We start from the raw sequence: 8097 nt of genomic DNA, 5'->3' as shown, positions 1-8097 counted from the left end.
GTAATAATTCATAAGATTTGGCAAAATCGTAAGATATCTTACAACTTTGCATGAAAAAAGCTAGGACTTTTATTACATAGAGACCAACCAAACAACAAATGGAATTTCAAATCGGTCACATTTTAGCTAGTCTCCTATCCAACTATTTATTTTAAGAAAGGAAACTGAAAATATTTGTGAACTCATTCCATATTATTTATGCAATAAAAATGACTGATGTCTGTGAATAACCAGTAATTTCTTGTCTAGTTGTAAACCCAGATGTTTTCTTATCTTGTACACTATTATTTGAGCTTGTTAGGCATTAACTACAGATTTAAATTGCCAACAATATGCCAAAATCCAATCATTTTTGCTCAATACATGAAATGCAAATGTTGTTTAAATTTAGTTGTTTATTTGTAATGTGAGATTACAATATGAGTCCCAGGTGACCTTTGATTCACCATTGGACCGCAACAGCAGGATTTCCTTTCTAGTCCTGCAGACAAAATGTAAGATCTTCTTTACGGGGCCCGGCAACTCCATTGTGTCTGCGCCGTGAGGGACCATCCTTCAACGTGATGCAAATTTCAGCTGTTTTATTTTAACCAAACTTGAGCATTTCAGTGATGGATCAGGGCCCGCTTGTCCACATACCAGAGCGGAAATGGGGGGTCAAGTCTGGAAACCGGAGTTGAAGAGGGGGAGTATTGAGTCCAGCTATAGCCATAAAAGGAAATAAGCACGTCATGAGCATGCACAGAATCCAGATGTGTCAGCACATACCAGGAGTCTGATGGCGAGCATCATTTCAGCCTACTTCTGCATGCTGTGGGGAGCAGTTAATGAATACAAACTTTTATCATGTATGGCCGGTGAAAATAGGTTTAGCAAGTCTGATAGGCTTGCTCCTGTGTAGCTTTACTCTTATGATAATTAAAGGTGAAGTCTGTCATTTTGTCGTTGTTAGAATATCTTGTATTTTCTATTTATAAAAATATAATGTTTAGAATGTAATATCTTATGTTCTTTTGTCCAAGCTTAAAATCCAGAGACAATTATATGCAAGTAATAAGTAGGATATCAAATATTTAAAAAACTGTGGCTCTGTGGTGCTATCAAACATTGCCAACTATGTCCCAAATGATGCACTATACACTTTGTGCTCACAATATAAACTATGCACTCAACCATGTTGTGTATGAATTTTAGGGGTGGAGTACTGTCCCAACTGGAACACTTAATGGATTTCTACTACACGGAAGCACTCGCCGTTTAACATCTGACAGAAGGGACGTTTCAAACATATACTTTGTATTGCCGCTAGCTTTAGCGCATTAGCCAACCTCAGTTCAACACTTGCATGTCAAACAATGTGCATACTCAAACAGGGTGGGGTGATGGGAAAGCTTTCAACGTAATTTTGAAAGGTGCTGTCTTTACTATATTTTGGCTAGAAGCTAATTCTCCATTGTTTACGATTGTTTCATCACGACCAGAAATGCAGTAAGGAAACTCGCCCCTTTCGCTGCATAGCCTACAGCAACGCTAGTGGCACAAAAATGACAGAATTGACCTTTAATAAATATTAGTTTCCATTGTTTTTTAACTAAAGAGAAGAATTCCGTTAACTTAAAAATGAGCTAAACAGGTTGATATTTTGACATTTGATATGTTTTAGCGAGATTTTGCAAATAGAAAGCTACTTTTTGCAATCTATATGTCAGACAAATGGATTACGTTTCGCAAGTGAGTTAAACTGTGGTGCAAATCCAAAATAAAAAAAGTGAAAAACTATTTAAAGAATTCCCTCCATTCAACAGATCCAGCTTTTCTTTCTGTTGGAAAAAATGGGGATGAGTTTTTGTGGGGTTGGGGTCGTTTGTATGATTTACAAAAACAAATACATTGAACATTGTATGGTGGACATCCCCTCACATTCCAGAGCGACTCCTTACTGTTCCTCAGAGTCTTCACGTTGGTTTTGTTTGACTGTGCACCCCAGCGCTTCAGCTCCATATGTTTCATTTTAGCCTTATTTGGAAATTGTTAGGGAGCACAATGGATGGAACCACAGATATTGAATCTGTTTTTCTGCAAGATTTGATGGAAGATAGTGATGGATTGATCTTGAAACATACTAAGATATACAAATTATGCTAATTTAGAGGCAATTTTCAGTTTAGTTAGGCTGTCATAAATGCAAATATCCAATACCAAGCCCATGAAACAGAACAGAAATCATCATATGCACTGAAATAAATAAATATACATATATACCATGTGTGTGTGTGTGTGTGTGTGTGTATATATATAAAAAAGTCATTTTTGCTCAAATCTAGACAGGCCCCATTTATAGCAGCCATCACTCAAACACCAAAAGTAATCATGCTAAATTGCTAATTTGGCACAAGAAAATCACTTGCCATTTTATCAAACACAGTTGAAAGCTATTTGGTTTGTTAAATGAAGCTTAACATTGTCTTTGTTTTTGTTTTTGAGTTGCCACAGTATGCAATAGACTGGCATGTCTTAAGGTCAATATTAGGTACAAAAATGGCAAAAAAAGAAACAGCTTTATCTAGAAACTCATCAGTCAATCATTGTTTTGAGTAATGAAGGCTATACAATGCTTGAAAGTGCCAAAAAACGAAAATTTCACACAAAGGTACACTACAGTCTTCAAAGACAAAGGACAACTGGCTCTAACAAGGACAGAAAGAGATGTGGAAGGCCAGATGTTCAGCTAAACAAGAGGATAAGTACATCAGAGTCTCTAGTTTGAGAAATAGACGCCTCACATGTCCTCCGCTGACAGCTTCATTGAATTTTACCCGCTCAACACCAGTTTCATGTTCAACAGTAAAGAGAAGTCTCAGGGGTGCAGGACTTATGGGAAGAATTGCAAAACAAAAGCCACTTTTGAAACAGAAAAACAAAAAGAAAAGGTTTGAGTGGGCAAAGAAACACAGACATTGGACAACAGCTAATTAGAAAAAAGTGTTATGGATCTTAACCCCATTGAGCTTTTGTGGGATCAACTAGACTGTAAGAAGTGCCGGACAAGACAGTCACATCTATAGCAAGAGCTACAGGAAGTGTGGGGTGAAATGTCACCGGAGTATCTGGACAAACTAGAATAACAAGGATCTGCAAAGCTGTCATTGCTGCACATGGAGGATCTTTTGATGAGAACTCTTTAATGTAGTTTAAGTAATTAATAACGTGAAAAATTAAGTTTACAATTTGGAAAAAAGTTAATGTACTGACTATACATTGTGATCAGTTGAATGCCACTTTGGTGAATAAAAGTACCAATTTCTTTTCATAAGAGCAACATTTTTACATTATTCTAAACATTTGGCCACCAGTGTATACACTAATTAACCAAACCCAATACTTTTGCATTTATCTCATTTTCAGTTTCTGTTTATGTTTGGGAAGTTTTGCTACTGATACTGGTCTGCTAACCTTCTACTCTGTTGCTGTTTAACTCAGAACAAACTCATCTGTCATTCCAGCACCTGCTGTCTGGTCTGTGCTGACTCATCTCAGGTCCAAGAAAGGAAATAACAATAACTGGTAACAGTTTAATCTCCTGGAGCTGCTCTGTATGATGTGGCATAATATATTTGCCACACCTTTGTGACCTCATAAATAATTACGCCAAAGCATTTGTGCGTGATGTTTCCCTCTGGTGTCCTCATCTCTCTGCAGCTGTGACAGAAAGACGACTCACAATGACAGGCATAATGACTGTTAACCCTTGATAAGACCTTTGAAATTAAAACATTAGTATTTAATCCCCTCACTGGCTTAAAATGATATATCATTTGCTCATGTCGCCATTTAGCCCACTAGGTATTAGAACAAAACAAAAATTTTGTTTCAATGAATGTCAAGAAAGTTTCATACAGATTTCATTTGAAATGAGTTTAGAGGTACTGCTGCATTTAACTAAAGCTTTTTAGTTTTATTTGTGTTCGGGATTGTTAACCTAAAGACCTTCTCTTTTCGGAAAATGCGGAAGATGCCAAAAAGGAGTCACCCATGTAATATCAGGCTTTCACTGTCAGGCTTCAACTTCTCCATCCCTTTTTACTCAAAGAGAGACTTGAGAAACAAGCTGTTTTCATTGACGCAGATTTACATTTTTCCTAAAGATCGCTCCACTGTTGCGACTGCCCAAAAATGAAGGTTTTCTGACCCATGATGTATTTTGTGTTGAAGGTTCACATAATGCCCATTTAAATTTACACCATTCTGATGACAGATTTAAATGGGCATCCTGACATCCTGGCCTGTGCCCATCGCAAAAACTGTCTAATCTCAGTAAAAATCTAACAGCCCTTCAGAGCTGAAGCCACCGTCTCTCTGTTGGGTGACAGTGATCTCATTCCCTGAAGGCAATTTGCAGGTGTGTGTAAAATGTAAACACGACCGAGACAGATCGCCCACCTGCCAGTCCTTCCCAGCCCTTCTTCATCACCCACTTCCTCATCACTAACTGTTGTAAGGCATTTGGGCTCCGATTTCTGGGTGAAATATACACAGAGGGTCGCCAAAATCGAGTTGTGAAGCGAGGTGTTTTCGGCTGTACCGGTTTTAATACAGTGAAGTGGAAAGTATGTTTTATAAACTACCCCCCAATCCTAACCCTAAACCTTGCAATCAGTGGAGTAAAAATGCAACCTCCAAATTCCTCTTGTCCCTGATTGTGCGAACACGTTTACTACATGATTTCAACACGGTATCCAAACCCTGTCCTTTCACGCTGCTGACACAACGGCGTCCACTTGCGACACAAGTGAAATTAAACATACTGAAGCCGATTATACACCAATCAGCAACAACATTAAAACCACCTGCCTAATATTGTGTAGGTCCCCCTCGTGCCGCCAAAACAGCGCTAACCCGCACCTCAGAATAGAATTAGAATAGAATAGAATTCTGAGATTATATTCTTCTCACCACAATTGTACAGAGTGGTTATCTGAGTTACTGTAGACTTTGTCAGTTCAAACCAGTCTGGCCATTCTCTGTTGACCTCTCTCAGCAACAAGGCATTTCTACCTACAGAACTGCTGCTCATTGGGTGCTTTTTGTTTTGGGCATCATTCTGAGTACATTCTAGAGACTGATGTGTTTGAAAATCCCTGGAGATCAGCAGTTACAGAAATACTCAAACCAGCCCATCTGGCACCAACAATCATCCATGCGTTAATGTTCATATCAACCATCAGAATGGGGAAAAATTGGATCCCAGTGATTTGGACCGTGGCATGAGTGTTGGTACCAGGTGGGCTGGTTTGAGTGCATAGCCTATTTTCACATGCAACAGTCGCTAGAATTTACTCAGAATGGTGCACTGTCCAAAGTCTACAGTAACTCAGATAACCACTCTGTACAATTGTGGTGAGAATCATAGAATGCAGGTTGGCGCTGTTTTGGTGGCACGATGGGGACCTACACAATATTTGGCAGGTGGTTTTAATGTTGTGGCTGATCGGTGTATATACATATAATATCTCTCAAACTGAATTAGAATATATATTGAATATATATATATATATATATAATATTTTAATTCAGATTGAAAGATATTGCATTATTGTTGCAGACAAATAAAGAATTGATTAGACAAAACAAAATGTGGCTTTAGAAGTCAAGATTTATTGTTTATTTTATACCTAGATCATAGAACAAACCTACAGTGGACAGTAATCCATTTTTCAGTGTGTAAGAACAGTTGAAAGTACTTCAAAGTTTTACAAATCGTTTCTCGAGATCCCTGCATTCTGTTGAGCTCCATCTAGCTGTCAATCTCACATTCTGTTGCTGCGCTGCTTGTTAGGTTTTTTGAGGCACTTTGACCGGCCTCTGCTGATGTGGCACGTGAAAACAGTTATGTGCTTCAAGCTTGTATTGCTCTGGTGGTTGGAAAATTCATACTTTTATAATGGAATTTATTTACAGGCAGTGAATATGATTAATTGTGTTCATTTTTTAATGCATAATAGTTTATATAATTAATCACACTTAATTAACATGTGAAATCGACAGCCCTGGTAAAAACTGAAACATACGTGATATGCTGTTGATGGTCTCACTTCAGTTGTTGTCCACAGTTCTTGCCTCGTATCGCTTTCAGCTTGGAGCAGACAAAGACTGGATTTTTCCAGTGTTAATGTGTCTGAGCAGTCGGTGTAAGATGATTTCTCCAGACCCCATGGCTCGTCTCCATCTTAGTCTAACCGCCTTCCTGTGCCGGGCTCTATGTCTCCAGAACTGAATCAGAAAGCTTGGGTTTCTCTGACTCTGAAGACTAAGCACTTTAATAGGGCATATTTCTGCTGATGCATAGCCTATTTTAGACATACATTTTTTTACAGACCTGTCTATTTGATCAAATATGTGATTGTGTGAATTTCAGGTGCTGTGTAATGGGCCTGATATGTGTGTCCCACTACGTGCTGCTGGGTTGCTCCTGGACATTCTGGGCCTTAAAAGGGTCCTTATCGTCTACGATGAGAGCATCTGTTTTGTGGAAATGCTTTCTCTATCTAGGAAGATCCTTTACTGACTACTTTTTTGTGTAGTGGGCACCACTGAAAGACAAATACCCAAAGTTTGTATACTTGGGAGATTGGTATGATCAAGAATAATCAACAATAAAAAATCAAGAATAATTATATCTAATAGGCCCCCCTTCAGTCCGGTTCAGAGAGAGATGCGCGTGTCATTATATGTTAGAACGGCGGTATTTGTCGCGGGCAACTTTTGCGTGGCAATCTCCGTCGGGCAATCTCCGGACGTCATAGCACTATCAGGGGTGTTAATCTATCTCTCTTGGTCCCCATTCTCAGTGGCTGGGCCCCTGAAAGCTGTCCCCTTCCCCTTATGGGCGGCCCTGTTCAGTTGTTAAGCTCTTAATGATTTGATGATGGAAAAGCAGCAGGTCGCAACTGTAGTTTTTGTGTAATGGCATGTCAAACTCATTCTGCTGTTATCTCTATATCCAGAGTCATCGAGACAGCACTCCTATAAAATAAACCAATATACTGTAGGTAGTAGGTGTCTTTTCAGACAAGTCCATGCAGGTAACTTAGTCATTTCTTGCTCAGCATTAAGTCTGCCCTCACCTGTGACATTTTTTGACAGCTGTAAACGGATGATCCCATCAGACATGTCTGGTATGTGACATAATTTATTACATGGCTATAAACATTGAGAAACTTGTGATGGCAACACACAATATATTTGTACAGAGACAAAATTTAGCAGCAGTAAATGTTTCTTATGAATGATTTCGCTGATTAAGTTTGTTGAAGAGGGAGGTAAAAACCTAATACCAATCATACAAGTGATTCGGTCCATGAAATGTTGAATTTTCTTTTCTAAGCATGCAAAAAATGTGCTTGTAGTTGAATTCCTAAGAGTTGCATTACAGTTTTACCTTTGATTTCTGCCAGAGACTTTCAACATTTGATAAAACATGTCGAGTTGATAGATTAAACACATGACAAAATTCCAAACAGGCAGCTATTTTGGTGTTCTGTTTAAGCTTAAATATGTAATTTATTAGAAAAATTTACTTCAGTGCAACAACAAAGAGAAAAACAAAGAGGAGCATGTCTTCACATTGTCGTTTCCTTGTTTACACAGAAAAGGTTGAGTTATGGAGAAATATTGATCTCCTCAGACTAACCACCATGATAATATGCTGTCAGATGAAAATGATACTGTATATATACACTGATGAGACAAAACATTATGACCACATGCCTAATATGCTGTTGGTCCTTCACGTGCTGCCAAAACCGTGCCGACTCGCCAACACATGGACTCCACAAGTCCCTGAAGGTGTACTGTGGTATCTGTGGTATCTGGCACCAAGATATTTGCAGCAGATCCTTCAATTCCTGTAAGTTACGAGGTGGAGTCGCAGTGGATTGGACTTGTTTGTCCAGCACATCCAACAGATGCTCAATCGGATTAAGATCTGGGAAATTTGGAGGCCAGGGCAACACCTTGAACTCTTCATCATGTTCCTCAAATCATTCCCGAACAATGTGCAGTGTGGCAGGGCGCAGCATCCTGCTGAAAGAGGCCACT

At 38.9% G+C, this 8097-nt stretch overlaps 1 long non-coding RNA gene across 1 annotated transcript in view; it reads right to left on the bottom strand.

Annotated features, from left to right (window-relative positions):
• Positions 1–413: 413 nt before the first annotated feature.
• The window catches only part of LOC127635311 (uncharacterized), a 33302-nt gene continuing 25618 nt past the window's right edge, over positions 414–8097 (bottom strand). The window contains exon 3 of the long non-coding RNA XR_007969462.1: positions 414–702. This is a non-coding gene — a long non-coding RNA (uncharacterized LOC127635311). The remainder of the gene's footprint in view (positions 703–8097) is intronic.

This window comes from Xyrauchen texanus, chromosome 42, assembly GCF_025860055.1.
Source record: "Xyrauchen texanus isolate HMW12.3.18 chromosome 42, RBS_HiC_50CHRs, whole genome shotgun sequence".
NCBI classification, from domain to species: Eukaryota; Metazoa; Chordata; class Actinopteri; order Cypriniformes; family Catostomidae; genus Xyrauchen; species Xyrauchen texanus.
Note: the sequence above shows the minus strand (reverse complement) of the source record. Positions and strands in the feature narration are given on the sequence as shown.